The 20,199-nt window shown below is 34.6% G+C and overlaps 2 pseudogenes; one reads left to right on the forward strand and one right to left on the reverse strand.

Moving 5' to 3' along the window:
• Positions 1-2,470: 2,470 nt before the first annotated feature.
• Positions 2,471-5,887, reverse strand: LOC148205937 (uncharacterized; annotated as a pseudogene).
• A 1,623-nt stretch (positions 5,888-7,510) lies between these two features.
• On the forward strand, positions 7,511-8,776 carry LOC148205938 (serine/threonine-protein phosphatase 7 long form homolog; annotated as a pseudogene).
• Positions 8,777-20,199: the final 11,423 nt, after the last annotated feature.

Consider the following 20,199-nt stretch of genomic DNA (forward strand, 5'->3'; position numbering starts at 1 on the left):
TTCAGTCACTCTCATAATTACCTAAATACCCCTCTCTCTTTCACATCTGGATCATGCTGCTGCCGTCATTATCAAATTCCCTTTAGTAATTTCACCAAACCATAAAATAATATAAAATAAAAGTTTTGACAAATTATTTCCTAATAACATTTAATTATTTTATCACATCTCAATAATTGATACATAGAATGAATGATAAGTTGATTTTATTTTACATTTTGATATAATTAATATGCATGCAATGCAAGTTTCTGAGTCTTAGCATTTCATTAACTTTGACAGATGTTTGTTGTTCTGATATTGATGAAGAGCAATAGTACCAATCTTGCATATTCTTTTTTGGGGTGTTTTATAATAAATAATCATAACTACCAAATAATCATCTCATTCAGTCGGTTGAAGTCCTGAACAGTCAGTCACCCAACACGAGTAAAAAAGCATTTAAATTGAAGTACCCACCATACCACACCACACACTATCCACAAGGACACATTATATAAGATTGTTTGGATGATCTCAAGTTGATAAATTTTTCTTTAAGCAAGCACATTGCAATAATTTAATTTTGACAGATTACCATAATAGCACCCCCAACCGACCCAAGCATATTGGTGTGGAGAGCAATAGCTTGGAGTTAGGCAAAAGCATATGTCAAATTTATATCTACGGATATGCTCTTGATTCTATCAATATCATAAACATATCTTGTCATGCCATGGCCCGCTGATGTGAAATTCCGATTCCACCCTCATTCTCCTATCATTGCACATTTTCGTATTTTCCTTTTACGTACTCACACGTAAGATGCTCGTGTATGCTAAATCAAAATTCTCATATTTAAAATAAAAAAAATAAAATTTGCAGATCTAGAAATTTACGTGCATATAGGATGGCAGACAATTCACACAAAGCCGAAAGGGACACGTACTGCATACATACTTAACATCGAAAACAATTCGTATATACATGTATTACGATACGCAAAAAATTTAGTTAAACTACGTTTTCAAATCTGTTTCCCCATGTAAAAGTACGTTTAATGGAAGAGTGATAGGGAGAGATATTTTTTTTTCTGACATAGGGAGAGATTTTTTTTTAGATAGCGCACATTCCATTTATATTTACGACAATAACATATTGTGCTTTATAATTATCTAAATAACACATTTTTATTAGTTGAGAATTCGGTTTCTGAGAAACCGAATTGTGAGTTATATATATATTTTTATAATTTTAGGTTAAAATCTTATATTTTAATTTTAAAAAAAAAATAAGTATTTATAGGAAAGTACTTAAATGACCTCTCTACTCAACAATTGAATGGTCTAATGTATTTATTAGTGCACTAAACACCACCCATGAGCATTAAACTCACTCATCCATACAAAATAAGAAACATGAAACAATAACTTGAAACTAAATTCATTTATAAAGCTTAGAAAAACGATTTTTTAGAAATTAGTTGCATCTTGTACAGTGGTCTAAAAATTATGAGTTAGTAGTCATTTGAAAGCTCTTGGAGTCTAGATTCCAACAAACCAAGAATCAACTCATTTGGAGTTCGGTGGAGAAAGTTAAGAGCAAAACAACCAACAAAGGTAAAAAAAACAAACTTGGGGAGTGTTGTTCATCCACCTGGTGAGTGTAGTTGAAGTTTTTGTATAAATGACCCCTTTTTTTCTCTTGTAATCGATTACAAGACCCCTGTAATTGATTAGCAGGGAAGAAAATGGCCAGCAATGCTTATGGAGCTCATCTAACTTATATGAAATCACCTAAATGACCTTTTTACTCAACAATTCAATGGCCTGACATATTCATTGATGCACTAAACAACACCCAATACCATTAAACTCACTCACCCATCTAAAATAAGAAACATGAAACAATAACTTGAAAGTAAACTCATTTAGGAAGCTTAGAAAAACGTTTTTTTTAGAAATTAGCTGCATCTTGTACAGTGGTCTAAAAATTATGAGTTAGTGGTCATTTGAAAGCTCTTTGAGTCTAGATTCCAACAAAACAAGAATCAACTCATTTGGAGTTCGGTGGAGAAAGTTAAGAGCAAAACAACCAGCAAAGGTCAGAAAAACAAACTTGGGGAGTGTTGTTCATCCAGTTGGTGAGTGTAGTTGAAGTTTCTATACAAATGACCCTTTTTCCTCTTGTAATCGATTACAAGACCCCTGTAATCGATTACCAGAGTAAAAATGGTCATTTGTACATAAAGTTGAACTATACTCCCCAATTGGAACAACAACACTCCCCATGATGGTTTTTGGTTTGTTTTGAGTCAATTTTTTCATTCTTTGACAAAAGACACAATAATTAACTTTAAAAGAGGACAAAGTGATTGACATTAGTGAATGAAACATTTTCTTTAATTTTAACATAATTATCTTACATAAGAAATTCTGAGATACGGTTGGCATTGTGACTACATCGAACGTTAAAAGTAGTAATTAACTAATCATTCTCCATAATGGGATGTGGACCCTCTAATGCTAGGATTGTGAGGACAATGATTTCTTGTGTGGCCTGTGGTTTAATAGTATGAGCAATTTTGTGGGTGTGCTCGTTCCCTGATGTCCATTTCAGTCCTAATTCTGGATGATTTTGGTCGACCCTTTGCATTCCTTTTTGTGGTTGGATGAGGCCAAATTTATGTGCCTTGGTATGATGGCCAATATTCTTCATGTCGTAGCTCCCCAAACATATTATTATAAACTTTCATGATGACATCCAACCTATAGTAGGGACTAATGTAAATGTTAAAGTCGTGATGAGCATGTTTGCAAGCTGCTAAGACATGTGAACACGGTAGATGAATCTTTTGAAACTTGCCACAATCACACCATCGTTCATCCAATCTGACAACAAATTTTCCTACAGGTCGTATTTCTCTTGGGTTTACCATCTCCCCAACTCTGAATCTTGTTGTATTTCTATCAAATTCAACAACCCTGTGGGTGTTTGATTTCGAATCAGCATCTTGTAGGACCTTCGTGGCATTTTAAGAATAGACATGACCAACACTTATCATTTCACTTATATGTTTTCCTCTTTCCATGGAAAAGGAGTTGCATCTTGTGTATGTGGCCAATACTATGGAGAAGATTGGTAAATTTCTTGTCTTCTTCAGGACTGAGTTAATTGCTTCGACTAGATTTGTTGTTAGGTGACCCCATCTTTTACCTTCATCATACGCAAGTGTGAATTGTTGTCTTGGAATTTGATCAATCCAAGTTGCTGCTTCGAGATTGTTTTCCCTAATGATATTGTAGTAATAGTTACATCACGGTTCAGTTATTGCGTATGCTGCAAAAATATTTAAGAAAATAGTAATAATTACGAATAACGAAGAATAATAAAGACGAAATTTAATTGGTTAAAATTTTTAAAAAAATAGTTACCCATGTTAACAAGGTCCTTCTTCAAACTTGTATCCTGAATCTTCGAGTGAAATTTTGTGCAATTTGTCGAATGCAATACACATGCACACATTGTCCTTCGGTCCACCCACTGGTTGGTCTGTTGAATGCTGCACTAATGGAGTTATGACGATCTGAAATTAAGCACAAGTTTTGTTTAGGTGTGACATGTCTCCTAAGGTTTTTTAGAAAAAACAACCAAGCATCTGCTGTTTCACCCTCAACTATAGCAAAAGCAATAGGGAGTATGTTGTTTCTCTCATCTTGTGCCACAACCACCAGAAGAGTCCCCTTATATCTTCCGTATATGAATGTTCCGTCCACTTGCACCAACGGTTTGCAATATGGGAATCCATCAACACAAGGTTTGAAGGTCCAGAAAAGTCTTTTGAAATATTGTTGGTTTTGGCGGATCTCTTGGCCATCATTAATTGGTTGTGTTTTCAATTTGTACACAAAGCCGGGAAGAAAAGTTTGCATGGCATGTAGTAGGCATGGCAATTTGTTGAACGATTCTTCCCAATTTCCATACACATGTTCAATTACATGTTGTTTAGCCAACCAAGCCTTTATGTAGGATGTAGTGTACCCCATAGAGATCTTGATGGAAGCAATAATGCTTGCAATTGGTGTGGATGGGTCAGATTCGACCATCTCACGTATGTGATGGGAAATGATTCGTGATCCCAGCCTGTTGTGATCTTGTGTGATGAGTTGCGTGGCACATGTGTGTGCACCATCAATTTTTCTGATTTCCCAGACTTGATCTCGTGTACGTAGGATGGCTTGCCAGTTCCATGGACACTGTTGATGTACACATTGCACCCTCAACCTTGTTGTGTTAGAATGTGTCGTTTTGTATGTGCAATGGTTTTGTATGTGAAATGTGTTTAGAGCATCAATGACTTGTACCTTGGTTTGGAACCTCATTCCCTGAGTCAATGTTCCAGGTTGATGGTCGAAAGTTTCATGCAAGTTCGAATGGTGATCGTATGCATGAGGATATTGTTGTAGATGTGAGAGAAATTCTTCATAGGATTGGAAGTGTTGGGGTGGGTTGTATGGAATAGATGTAAAAGGTTGTTGTTGTTGTATGGAGGGGATATCTAAGTTTTGTTGTTCATCATGATCGTGTTGGCTTAGGATTTCATCCTCATCCTCACTAAATGGATCTAATGATGATAAAGGTAAGCCTAATATTTCATTTTCTTGTAAAGTATGAGGGGATGAGGGTTCTGTGTTTTGATGTGGGAGATATTGGAAAAGTTATGAAGTGGATGGACTGATTAATAGTTCACTGTATGATTGTATGTCATTTTGCCATTCCCCTAAACAAGTGTTGTTAAGGGCGAAAGAGTGATGTGTAGGTTGGGTAGGTGACGGTGGTTCATCTTGGTTAGATTGTGTTCCAAAAATCGGTACGGAAGATGGAATAATTGTAGTATAGGTGGAACAAAGTTGTATGCATGTTAAAATTGGGTTGGCCTCTGTGATGTCGATTGCACCTTCCAAGTCATCGTCATCTTGAATCTGAGTGGTTGTGAAGGTGATATGTCTGCCAAATATTTGAGTTGGAAATCTAAAGTGTAGGATTGGAGGTGGATGGGTTGGATCTTTGTTTAACTTCTGCAGTAGTATCTGTATTAATCTAGACAACGTAAAACCTCTATGAATGTGAATCATGATTTTGGTGTCCGATGTAAACAAAACACCACTTTAAGGATCAGAAACAATGTCACCATTATCGTAGATGCATGCGTAGATGGAAGTTGCCATTTTAAGTTGTGGTAGAAGATGTTTGAATGGAGAAGAACAACATAATGAAGAGTAAATTTAGATGTTTGAATGTGTGTATTGTAAATGTTTGATAGGTGCATGTTTTATAGGTAAAAGTTGCACAGTAGCTTAGTTGATGATGTCACTTGCAATAATACATTCATTTACTGATGTGTAGACTAACATCAGATAAGTGGAACAACGATAAATAACATGCAGTACTTCAATACATTTTTGAAAAATAAGGTAGGTCATCCTCAATCAAGATTTAGTGAGAAATTGAAGTTATTCATCAAATCGTAATAAACTTCACTAGGGGTTGTGTTTGGTTGAATTGATGTAATAAATGTCATTATCTCAACATAAACCTGCACAACTTCTTTTGTTGCCATAAAAAATATTGCCTCCAAGTCGTCATCTGCAGAAATCATACATGAACGATAATGTGCAGTGCCACCACATATGTAGATTGGTAACCTGTATCGCAATTCAACTTGATATTGGTTTAGCGTTGACATGTTGAAGTGGTTCAGGATTGCTTGCTTCACTTCGACAATATTCATAGTATCAACAATGGTGACCCAAGCTGTTTGGGAATTGATGTATGTTTCCGAATAGTTTTCTTCTGTGAAGATGATGCCATTGAAGTGCACTAACACAAACAATGGTGTAGATGTCATGGCTGTTTACAATAGTTTTTTAGTGACTTGATTGGATTGATGGAATAAGGTAGAAGTTCCTTCATTTATAGGCTGAGATGTAGACTGTGCACACTATGTATCACTTTAATGTAAGGGTTAAACATAAACAAGTAGAAATACAACAAGTGCATTTATTGTTTTCACACATGTTCAAGGTCTGACAAGTCACGCTCAATGTCTTGTCCACATTTGCACCACTTTCTATGAAGCAACTGGCATTTTTTGTTTTAATGTACAAAAGTTAATTATTTTCATGCATAGTACGCATGGTTGGATGTCATCTTTTTACGGATGAAGATTTTGGTGAATCTAATGGGGTCTACCGAATTTGATTTAGTTGTACCCATTCATTTTTGCCATGTGAAATATGACTATTTTCATTCATGCGAGAAGTACTGCCCTTTACTTTTTTCAACATATCTTTCTAATTCAACTTTATCACAAATATTATTAAATTATTCATTTCTTTAGTATTATTAATTTTCATGCATAGTACACATGGCTGGATGTCATCTTTTTACGGATGAAGATTTTGGTGAATCTAATGGGGTCTACCGAATTTGATTTAGTTGTACCCATTCACTTTTGCCATGTGAAATATGATTATTTTCATTCATGCGAGAAGTACTGCCCTTTACTTTTTTCAACACATCTTTCCAATTCAACTTTATCACAAATATTATTAAATTATTCATTTCCTTAGTATTATTAATTTTCATGCATAGTATGTATGGTTGGATGTCATCTTTTTACGGATGAAGATTTTGGTGAATCTAATGGGGTCTACCGAATTTGATTTAGTTGTACCCATTCACTTTTTCCATGTGAAATATGACTATTTTCATTCATGCGAGAAGTATTGCCCTTTACTTTTTTCAACACATCTTTTCAATTCAACTTTATCATAAATATTATTAAATTATTCATTTCCTTAGTATTAATAATTTTCATGCATAATACGCATGACTGGATGTCATCTTTATACGAATGAAGATTTTGGTGAATCTAATGGGGTCTACCAAATTTGATTTAGTTGTACCCATTCACTTTAGCCATGTGAAATATTACTATTTTCATTCACGCGAGAAGTAGCAAAAATGATGTGGTATCTAATTTCTACCAATTTAGTGTAGCATGGACATGTGAATGTGGTGGTGTTAAAGAGTTCTGCCAATGTCAATTATTTACTTGTTTTTGGTCCTATGCGAATTTATTACCTATGCAGACTTTGGCCATGATATATACAAAATTTCATATACTTGTTGCAGTAAGAGATTGTCATATTTTTTGCTAACTTTAATCCAATGGATGACATTGAATTGATGTAGTGAGAAATTGTCTACATATATCTTCAATTGTGGTTGTTCAAAACCTCATCACATACTGATATTATTGCCATCAATTAAATCGTAGACGACCAAAACACTTCAAAGATGTTGTTGTGGAGGCAAAAAAAACATAGAGCTGTGTATATTACATCCATGGTATGTTATTCTTGTTTTTCATCAACTTAAATTTCAATTAACTTTGGTCCTAAACTTTCTTTTTTTTGTCCATTTTTAGGATGTAGAGGGCAACATTATCTCTTCATACTGTCATTCAATGTTTGAACCCCATGTTGTAGTTGCTCCTGTTATAGAGGAAGCTGGGTTTGGTGTTGTATCTAAATTGAGACACTTAAAAGTAGATCACGGGTTAGTTACAACGTTGGTTGAAAGGTGGAGGCCTGAGACACATATTTTTCATCTTCCAACTAGAGAATGCACAATTACCTTGGAAGATGTGTCACTACAATTGGGGCTTAGAGTTGATGGTCCTTCAGTAATTGGACCTACAATGTTTGATTGGGAAGATATGTGTGATACGTTGTTAGGGATTACACCGATTAAGGGAGAGTCCCTTGTTGGATCTACGGTGAAGCTAAAGTGGTTGTGGGAAAATATGTTGTCTGTACATAACGACTCAAGTATAAAAGAAATACATTCGCATGCAAGGGCATATATATTAGGACTAATTTGAGGGGTTCTTATGCCTGATAAAACAGGTAATAAAGTACACTTAATGTACTTGAATTTCTTAAGTAATCTTCGCAGAACTCGACGATATAATTGGGGCTCTGCTTGTTTAGTTGTGTTGTACAAGGAGATGTGTAGAGCAACAGATCGACATTCAAAGACCATGGGTGGTTGTCCATCGTTGTTACAATCGTGGGCATGGTTTCGTATGCCCTTTATTGCACCAATTTTGCGAATGCAATTTAGTTTCCCACTTGTATGTCGATGGAGCGGAGGTCGTGTTTTGACCTTTCGAAATGTCCCCCACAATGATTTAATCAAATACCGATCAAGGCTAGACCATATAGAACATAACCAGGTAACATTGAATTTGTCATTTAAATCCTTTTTGATAAAAAATGAATCAGATAGTAATGGTCTGTTGACACAGTTTACATGGGTTCCGAATGAGGGATTAGAGTCAATTATTCCTACCCAAGCTTACAGAGACCAGGCATTGTGGATGTCATGCACAACTTTAATTTGTTTTGCAATTATTGAATGGCACTAGTCAGACCGGGTCAAGTTACAATTTCGCCTATCACAACATGTTCCTGAATTACCAAACAATCTTGATGACTTCCATAAAGTTGATATGAGGGGCAAACAAGATGAGAATTGGGTTACTAGACATTCCCAATGGATAGACGTATGGAACAACAGGCGTCAGCTAACATTGACAGGGATTCCAGTTCTAGGGCCACTTGTCCACACAAGCGAGTACATGTCTTGGTATTTTGATAATGCAATTTTGTTTTTGTACATTCCACAAATGTTGAATGAGGTCGACATCAACACATCTTCATTCTCCTGAATACCATGACAGTAGGGACCATCAAAACACTCCTCATGCAGAGGCACATATGGATGTAAGAAGGCATTCCATTTCATCGTTCTTTGATCTAGGCATGCCAAGCTTGTTTGAAGCTTATCCCCTACTCCACCTTCGGCTCACGCTGTTAGGGGACCTTATGATAACTCGTTTTATTTTGTTGAAAGCCATAACGAAATAGGTACTTCCTCTACTGCTTATGGAGGAGATGAAGGTGAAGAACATATTAAAGCACAACCTTCACAGGAAGAACCACCTATACCTCCACAGGGAAGGAGAAATACAACTAGGAATAGGCGGCAACCACGTTGTGAAACTGGACACCATTATGGAGAATGATTATTTAATGTTCGATGTAGTCATAATGTCAACCGTATCTCAGAATTTCTTATGTAAGACAATTATGTTAAAATTAAAGAAAATGTTTCATTAAATAATGTCAATCACTTCGTCCTCTATTACAGTTAATTATTGTGTCTTCCGTCAAAAAATGAAAAAATTGATCCAAAACAAACCAAAAACCATCATGGGGAGTGTTGTTGTTCCAGTTGGGGAGTATAGTTCAACTTTATGTACAAATGACAATTTTTCCTCTGGTAATCGATTACAGGGGTCTTGTAATCGATTACAAGAGGAAAAAGGGTCATTTGTACAGAAACTTCAACTACACTCACCAACTGGATGAACAACACTCCCCAAGTTTGTTTTTCTGACATTTGCTGGTTGTTTTGCTGGCTATTTTAATGATAATGTTTTCTACCGACCTCCAGATAATGCGATTCTTTTTTTTATTAGAAAGTAGACTCAACAAGCTTTCCAATGACTACTAATTTGTCATTTTTTGACATTTGAGTAGGTACAGTTAATTTCTTAAAGTTAACGCTTTATATATTCCTGCCAACTCTGACCTTTGGTGGTTGTTTTGCTCATAACTTTCTCCACCGAACTCCAAATGAGTTGATTCTTCTTTTGTTGGAATCTAGACTCAAAGAGCTTTCAAATTATGCCTTGGTAATCAAGAGTAGGCCTTTTTGGCCATTATAATCGATTACAAGGACCATGTAAACGATTACACGAACAAAAATATGATTTTGTACAAAAACTTGTGCTGTAGGAGCCAGTTGTGGGTACATAAGTAGTCAAAGACATTTTACGTAATTTTTTCATATTTCTTGAATGGATGAGAGTTCTTTTTAATGTTTAAGTGTGAGTAGAGCCTGAAAACTTGGTTTTGGGGAGTCCTTGGTGGAGGAAAGACCCAATGTTGGTGTCATGACCAAGATAACATGTTGTCAACTTTGACCTTTACTTGTTATTTTAATGATAAATTTTTCCACCGACCTCAAAATGATGTGATTCCTATTTTATTAGAAAGTAGACTAAAGAAGCTTTCGAGTGACTACTAATTTATAATTTTTGGACATCTGAGTAGGTGCAGTTAATTTCTTAAAGTTAACGCTTTATATATTATTGCCAACTCTGACCTTTGGTGGTTGTTTTGCTCTTAACTTTCTCCACTGAACTCCAAATGAGTTGATTCTTGTTTTTTTGGAATCTAGACTCAAAGACCTTTCAAATGACTATCAACCCATCATTTTTAGACTACTGTATAAGATGCAGTTAATTTTCCAAAAAAAACATTTTTCTAAGCTTCCTACATGAGTTTACTTTGAAGTTATTGTTTCATATTTCTTATTTTTAATGGGTGAGTGAGTTTAATGGTCATGGGTGGTGTTTAGTGCACTAATAAACACAGTAGGTCAATTAATTGTTGAGGAGAAAGATTATTTAGTTGCTTTTCTATATATAAATGCTTAAAAAATAAAAGTTTTAAAAAAATATTCAAACATAAAATTCTAACCTAAAGTTAAAAAAAATTTATAACTCAAAATTCGGTTTTTTAGAAACCGAATTCTAACCTAACATTATAAAGAAATATATATATATATATATATATATATATATATATATATATATATATATATATATATATATATATATATATATAACTTAAAATTCGGGAAACCGAATTCTTACCAAACCAAAAAGTGTGCTATTCAGGTAAATAAAACGCACAATATGCTATCTTGCTAAATGTAAAGAGAATATGTGCTATGTGAGAAAAAAAATCTACTTTTGGATATAAAAATATGTAGATAGTCTACAATCAGTGGATGCTCTGTGGACTCAATTTAAACGTAATTCTTTCCATCCAATGCGTGTAACTACTACTAGAGTTAGCAGTTTTAGTCCAATAGGTTTGATGAAAATATATAAATTAATATTTTATTATTTTAATACTTAAGTGATTTTGTTGTCGTAAAGACTGTGAACATTCTTTAAAAATATCCTACTCAAAATGATATAACTATCATAAGAGATAACTCCATCTTATCATCACATATTAAGCAGGAAACTTGAAACTACTCCTTACATATTAAGTTGGTCTATTGATAAAAATTTCAATTAAGATTTAATTAAAATAACAATATAACCATTTAAAATGTTCAATCAAGTCTTTTCATTTTTAAAATATTGTTCCTTATGTTCAAATTGATATAGTTTTATAAACTGCCAATATGCATCTATTATAAATTATATTATATACAAATTAAAGCCATCAATATTTTTTTATTAACTATTTATTACTGATTAATTGGATGAATACGGTGTTCACATTATTTTAATTTAAGAATTTGATTAAAACTTGAATTAATTTTGCAACCAAATTGAATAAGATAGATAAATAAATCAATGAATAATGAGATGAAAATTAATTTAGTCATATATTATATTTTTATATATAATAATATAAATTAGGCTTAATACCAATTTTGGTCCCAATTTTTGTTAGCTTTATTCGAAATGGTTTTAATTTTTTTTTTCTGTTCAATGTTGTCCTAAAGAATGTAATTTATGTTCAATTTCGTCCTTTTTGCAAATGACGTTTAAATCGTTAACGGCGCACTGTCCAACTATGCAAAATCCAAATGAGATGACATTTAACTACCCACGTGGATTCCCTTCAGGCACAGTGAGGTGGATTTTGAAAAAAAATGTCATTTATTTAATGAAAGTGTATGGGTTTTGTGCGGTCATGTGTAGGGAGTTTATCATTTGAGTTGGGAGGTTCTTCCAAGAGCTTGAATGTGAACGCGCAGTCGCTGCAGGCAGAGGATGAGGCAGAGGAGGTGGCGGCGTTGTCATCATTTCCGAACAGCGCAGCCTCGTCATTTCAAATGGATCTCTGCATATACAACAGAGGATGATGGAGGTGTATGTCGAACGACTAAAGGGGTGAGGCTACCGAAGGGTTGAAGGGGTGAGGCTACCGAACGATGGAAGCACGGGAGTTGAACGGTCCACCAGAGGGATTTGTGATTTAAGCTCGTGGTCCTGCAGATTTCTGGTTCTTGTGGTTTGCAGGTTTGAGGTTGGCAAGGATGATAGAGGTGTGTGCCGCGGCGGCACGTTGAAGAAGGGATAGTGGTAGTAGTAGCAGCGGCCATGGAGATTCCGTTGTTGGCTATGAATGTTGTACGAAACTCGCGATTTAGGTTGGTGCTAGAGGAGGAAGACTCGTGATTTGCTGCAGGTTTGATGGCGTCGCGGATGGAGATGTGGTGGTTGCAGGTTCTCGTGTTGAGTGGCCCGATTCTTATGGCGACGACTGCCTGAAATGGGCTTTGCTGCGCAACGGTAGTGGCGGCCTAAGGTTTTGGAAGCGCGAGGAAGATGATGCATGAAGATGGTGGTCTGGCGAACTGAGACCTTAATCAGAAATACATTTTCAAAAAAATCAATAAATCCACCTCATTGTGTCTTAAGGTGTCCACGTGGGCAGTTAAATGCCATCTCATTTAGGTTTTGCATAGTTGGACAACTGGCCGTTAACGATTTAAACGTTGTTTGCAAAAAGGACTAAATTGAACATAAATTACATTCTTTAGGACAACATTGAACAGAAAAAAAATTAGGACCATTTCGAATAAAGTTGACAAAAATTGGGACCAAAATTGGTATTAAGCCTATAAATTAATAAGTGTTGTCAAAACTCTAAATCATAGTTACTTTCGTTCATCCTTTATTACTTTATATATATATATATATATATATATATATATATATATATATATATATATTATATATATATATATATATATATATATATATATTTGTCTCTCTTTTTGTAGCAGTACATTCATTTTAATAATACACATATAGTGCTTTTCTGTTTCTTCCTCTTCTTCACAATGACATATGATATGATACGTTATCTCAATACTTTTCTCCATAGGTATGGATATGAGGATTGTGCACTGATCACCATTGTCGAAGTATCTCTGTGATGGTATTAGAGTTCTTCCTTTGAAGAGTTCTGTTACGCCAACAAACTTTGTTTTCCCTTTTTTTTCTTTTGACTTCTTGTGAGTCTTTCCTCTTCTTTACTCAATTCTTGCACTATGACTGATGAGAATAACCAACCTTCAAGCTTTCTGTATCTCCATTCGAGCGAGAGCCCAACCACCTCCTTGGTTTCCCCTCTTCTCGATTCAACCAATTACCATGCATGAAACAAATCCATGGTTACTACATTGAGTGCCAAGAACAAAGCCCAACTCATCGACAGGATTGCCGCAGAGCCACCCTAAGGAGATCCTTCTCACAATGCCTAGAAGAGATGCAACAACATGGTGGTTTCTTGGTTGGTTTACTCAGTTTTACAAAAAACAGACACAACATTTTTTAGATGGAAGATGCTCAAGCCATCTAAGAGCTTGAATCAAGATTCTTCTAGGGAGATTTGTTGTGCATCTTATAGCTACAAAAAGAAGCCTCCTCCCTAAAGCAAGGAACACACACCGTAAGTGAATTCTATACTAAGTTGCGCACCATATGGGATGAGCTTGTGACGTCAAATGCTCCTGTAAAATGCTTTCAACTATCTAACAAAGGAAGCATGAAGACCAAGCATTGCAATTCCTTCGAGGCTTGAATGAGTAGTACGATAATATCCTATCCCATGTCCTCTTAATGGATCCTATATCCCATGTCTCCAAAACTTTTTCATATGTCATGCAGCATGAAAGACAACTGATAAATAACAACTTTCTAAATGGCCTAGAATCTAAAAGTTTCATTGCAACCATAAGTATTGTGGTTTGTTCCTTTTGTGGCAAGAATGACCACACTGACACTATGTGCTTCAAGAAACATAAGTTTACTCCAAAACTCTCCTTAAATAAGAAATATTTCTCTCACTGTGGCAAGACTTGCCATATGATTGATGTATGCTATAGGAAGCATGGATTCCCACCTGGCCACAAATTTCACAATGGTAAAAGCCTCCTTTCCCAAAGTCAAGATTTCATCAATGATAGTCAGGGAAATAACTATGATCCTGAACTGCGCCTCACTAAATAGCAGTATCAGGACCTCATGGCTCTCATCAACCCCACTGCTGACATTGCATTGTCTCCAATCCTCAAATCGGATCCATGATTTCAAGTTCCCATGACACAGGTAAAACCCTTTTAACCTCCACCTCTACCGTTGAAAAAGGTATCACAACATGGATCTTGGACTATGGGGCCACTGACCATGTTGTTTCTTCCCTTAAACATTTCCATTTCTATAATCAAATTACACTTGTCACTATTAATCTTCCCAATGGCATCACCACAAAAGCCACCCATAAAGGAAACATAAAGCTTTGTGATACGCTCTACCTAAAAGAGGTTTTATACATCCCTGATTTTTGTTATAATCTCATCTCTATATCCAAACTGATTTTACATAATAATGTTTTTGTGACATTCACTAATTCACACTATTTCATCCAGGATTCAACAACACACCACAACATTGGTTCAATTGACCTCCACGTTGATTTATATGTTCTTCATGAACCTGTCCTCACTATTGCTCCTTTTATTCATTCTATCAGCTCACAACAACCACATATTGTTGTTAACAACAACATTTGGCATAATTGTTTAGGTCACCTATCTCATAAGAGACTAAAGATTCTCAAACAAAATTGTTCGTGCATAAACTCTAGACTAGAAAATTGTAATGCCTGCCACATTGCCAAACAAAAGAACTTGCCATTTACTTCACATAACTTTGTTGCTTTACATGCTTTTGATATTATACATGTAGATATTTGGGGATCATATTCCACTACATCTATACATCCTCATAGTAAACTATTGTAGATGATCATACTAGATACACATGGGTTCACTTAATGTGTGCTAAATCTAAAACATAAAATCACATTTTGCATTTCATTTCTTATGTCAAAAACCAGTTTCAAACCACCATTAAAATTCTCATATCTGATAATGGGATATAATTTGCTATGCATGATTATTTTAGTTGTCAAGGCATCATTTACCAAACTTCCTATAATGAAACATTATAACAAAATGGGATTGTTGAAAGAAAACACCAACACCTTTTAAATGTCACTAGGGCCTTGCTTTTTCATTCCAAACTTTCCACTCAATTCTGGACATATGCCCTCAATTATGCCACTCTTCTCATCAATATTATGCCCATCTCTCTTCTCCATAACAATTCTCCACATGACAAACTTTACCATACAACTTTTGATATCACAAGACTTAGAGTATTTGACTGCCTTTATACACCAACACCTTTCACTCTCATAGAAAGAAACTTGATCCACGTGCGACAATCAACGTTTTCCATGGTCTTCACCCTATTACAAAAGGGTACATCACTTACAACCTTGACACTCATCATATTCACATCTCTATAAATGTTATTTTCTATAAAAATGAATTTACTGATATGGCATCCACTTTTTCACTACATTCCACTTTACCTCTATCATTACACCATAATACCATTCTGCATGATATTGATCAGTCCAACCCCCCACCATTCCTACTTATCCCTCTCCCCCTAATAATAATGAAGAGCATATAGATAACAATTTTCTTTCCCCTAAGCGTTCTACTCACACTAGAACCATACATCTATATCTAAAATACTTTCAAATAGCATCCTATAGTACCATTATAACCAAGCATCCTATTGAACATGTGCTCAGTCTTGATAAACTATCTCCTGCATATAGAATTTTTATTTCTTCTATAAACAGCACCCACAATCCCACTGATTACAAAGAAGCTATACAACATGAGAATTGATGGCCGCTATGAAAGCTGAAATCACTACCCTCGACCAAAACTAGACTTGGACTCTCACTACTCTCCCTCCCCAAAGCAAGCCATAAGCTGTAAATGGGTCTGTAAAACCAAGCACAAAGCCGATGGCATGATTGACAAATTCAAGGTTAATCTCATTGCTAAAGGGTATACACAATTCGAAGGTATTGATTACTTTGACATTTTCTCACCAGTTATCAAACTCACTATTGTTCGGTTAATCCTCTCATTGGCTGCTACAAAGAATTGACATCTAAGGCAACTAGATGTCAACAATGCCTTTTTACACGATGATTTAAATGAAGAAGTCTACATGCATCCACCACTTGGAGTTACTCTCTCAGCTCCTAACCAAGTAGGTCTCCTACACAAATCTCTCTATGGCTTGAAACAAGTCAGTCGACAATGGTATGACAAGTTGTCCTCCTTCCTTCTCTCTTACGCATTTACTCAAACATCTGATATTCATTCTTTATTTACTCATCACACCAATGACACAATCACCATCTTATTAATCTACGTTGATGATATGATCTTTATTAGCAATAACATGCATACAATTGATAATATTACTACTCTACTTAATGAGAAATTCAAAATAAAAAACATTGGTAACTTGTCTTCTTTTTGGGTTTCGAGGTCGCTCGTAACTCTGCAGGAATTCATTTATCGAAGTGCAAGTATGCACTGGACCTCCTCAACGAAACTGGGATGCTCGTCATTGCCCCTGTTAGCACGCCTATGTATTTCTCCACAACAGTCTCTTCCGAAGGACAACCACTTACTGATCCCATTGCCTTCGCCGCTTGATTGGGTGCCTCACTTATCTCACAAACACTTGCCCTGACATCACTTATGTTGTTCATCGTCTCAACTAGTATGTTGCTTCACCCACTCAAGCTCCTCAGCAAGTTGCCTTCCACACTCTCCGCTACATCAAAAACACCTGTGGTAAGGAAATATTTCTCAAAACAACCAGCAATGTTACCTTAAAGGCTTACATCGATTCTGATTAGGTTGGATGCCTTGACTCAAGAAAATCCATCATTGGCTATATTGTTTACCTCGAAGACTCACCAATTTCATTGAAGTCCAAGAAGCAATCCATTATTTCTCGTAACTCCTCTGAAGCTGAGTATCACGCTGTTGCACAAACTGTATAAGAAATTCAATGGCTTAGTCATCTTATAAGCGACCTTCACCGTCCTTTCTCCCAACCTGCCACCATCTTCTATGATATCCACTCTACCATCAAAATTGCTACTGACCAAGTTTTCCACGAATGCACAAAACATATTGAGATAGACTGTCTCCATATTCGCGAGAAAGTTCAGCAAGGAATCGTCAAACTACTTCATGTTCATTCCATTCTCCAACTTACTGATATTCTCACAAAGTCGCTTCCTCTTTCTTCCTTCCACCATATCAATTTCAAGCTTGGCAACATAGATATTTATGCCAAGCTTGAGGGGGCAGAACTCTAAATCATAACTAGCTTCGCTCCTCCTCTATTACTTTCTATTTTTTCTGTTATTATTCTATTCTTACACACACACAGACATATATATATATATATATATATATATATATATATATATATATATATATATATATATATATATATATATATACTTGTATCTCTCTTTTTGTAATAGTACATTCATTTTAATAATATACATATAGTGCTTTTATGTTTCTTCCTCTTCTTCATAATGACATATGATATGATACGTATCTCAATGCTTTTCTCCATAGGTATGGATATGAGGATTGTGCACCGATCACCATTGTCAAAGTATCTCTGTGAAGTATATTAAATTTTAGTCATGAAAAGTAAAAAGTAAACTAAGTTTGTTTGTTTGAGGGTGTGACATTATTAAAGGATAAGTGTGAGGAAGATCTAGAGTTCCTACTAAGTTTGTTTCAATATTTTTGAATGAATTTCAAAGTGCATGAGAGTAGAATGGAAGAATTCACACATGTAGGTACCAGCGTCTCGCGCAACGGAAATTGTTTTTAGAGCGGAAGAGTGTGTTACGGTCAATAGCTAAGATAAAATGGTTTTTTTATTTAAATCTTGATTTTCTTTTAAGACTTTATCAAACAGTTTGAGTGCTAAAAAGATTTTTAAGACTTTTATCAACACAAAAAAATTTATCCTAGTTTGAATAAAAAGATTCTATGTCCAGTCGTTAATCACTATAAATAGTGATTAACTTTTCACTAAAATATTGTTCACAGATTACAATAGGATGAAATAAAGAGTAAGAACAGAAAACACCTTCCTTCGACAAACGAAGGGAAGAACCTGCTCAATCAACTTGAAGAGAACCGCTTCGACCTTATACCCACTAAGCGCAAGCTTCTCCTATTCACAAGACTTGATATAAGCAAACTGACACTTGAGAACTTCCTTAGACAAATTTTGTATTCTCAAATGACTTAGTTCCCTTTTCACTCACAGAGAGCTTCCTTTAGGCACACAACTCTAATACTCTCAAATGAAAGGTTAAGTTCTAAGAGTTGTGAAGACATCTATTTATAAGCCTAGGTTCGTGCAGGGTTAGAAACTGAAAAGACATCTCCCAACTACCAGTGATAATCGATTATCAAAAGTGATAATCGATTATTTGTGTTCGTTATGGATTTTTCAAGAAGTGATAATCTATTATTCTGAGGAATAATCGATTATTTGCACAACTTGGACAATATTAAATCAAACAGTGATCATCGATTATCCTGTGAGATAATCAATTATTTGCGCGAGCAATCTCTTTCTACTTTGGCTCGTGATAATCGATTATTACACCAAATAATCGATTATTTGCGCAAACTTTCTCTAGACAGAAAAACTTCTAAGAGTTCTTACATCAATAAAGATATTCCTATACAATTTATTTTACAAAATGCTTTTAAAGTGAATATAACAAGAGTCTTCAAGTTCTTCATCTTGTAGCATCATTAAAATCATAATATCTTCAAGACACCAATGCTCCTAATTGGTAACAACACATTATGGTGAGATACGAGGATATTTATTGTACACCAAAACACCTTCACTAGTGACATTGTCAGTATTCACTCGCCCATAGTGAATCTAATTGAAGGAAATGGGATGACTTACCTTCAGGGTCGTGAAGGAAAAAGAGATAAAATAGAGCTTGGGCTATGCCAACCTTACTGTCAACACCCCATCTTTATATCATCCACCTCTCATTCTCATGCACACCTCCAATATTTTATTTTTAAGTTTTAACCTATTTAAAATTTTACACTCCAAAAAAGTTAATAAAATAATAGAATTAATATAATTAATAATAATAATAAAATAATAATATTATTAATTTTTATGATGATTGTATAAATTTTTATTTGATATACTTGTTTTAAAATAATTTAAATAATAATATGCAAATTATTATTTAAAAAATGTATTTAAAATTTATTTCTAGAAACCCTTTTATAACTTTTAATTTTATTTTTTTAATCTTTTTAAATTATAAATAACATTCATTTTTATTTTAATATAATTTCTAATACTTATATTTAAATTTATATTGCATTTATTTAATAAGGATAACTTAATAATTATATATTTTAATCAATTAAAATAATTTTTTAATTTATCGCACATCGTATTATTTATAAACTCTTAGAAACTTTTATTTTAAAACTTTTATTTCAAATCTCTTATTATATGTTTGAATTTGAAGACGGATATGTTAATTTAAGAGAAAACAAATGTTAAGATGAAATTGTTTGGATTAAAATAATTATATAATTTGAATGGATTTGAAATGAAAGTCTATGAAAATTCGTATATAATGTAATAAGTATGATAGATTAAAAAATGTTTTAGTGAATAAGACTATATTATTACTATTATACATAAATGTAGTATAAATTTAAATGGAAATAGTAAATGATATCTAAAGTTACAAAAATATGATTGATTATTATTTATTTTATTATATTATTATTTTATGACATTATTATTCTTATCTCAGGGCTTCTTCCTGTTTCAGATAATTTTCTTCTTTTTCGCCTACTTTCTTGGCCCACCACTCAGCCACGGTGAAGTTTCGTCTCCGACCACCGACACAGTTGCTAAAGGCTTCATCGTCACCACCACCGCAGGAGCACCACCTTCAGAACAACTCCTCCACCACGACATCAAGACACCCACCATGACACCACAACAACCCC

Source organism: Vigna umbellata, chromosome 1 (assembly GCF_029865625.1).
Source record: "Vigna umbellata cultivar VRB3 chromosome 1, Vumbellata_1.0, whole genome shotgun sequence".
NCBI classification, from domain to species: Eukaryota; Viridiplantae; Streptophyta; class Magnoliopsida; order Fabales; family Fabaceae; genus Vigna; species Vigna umbellata.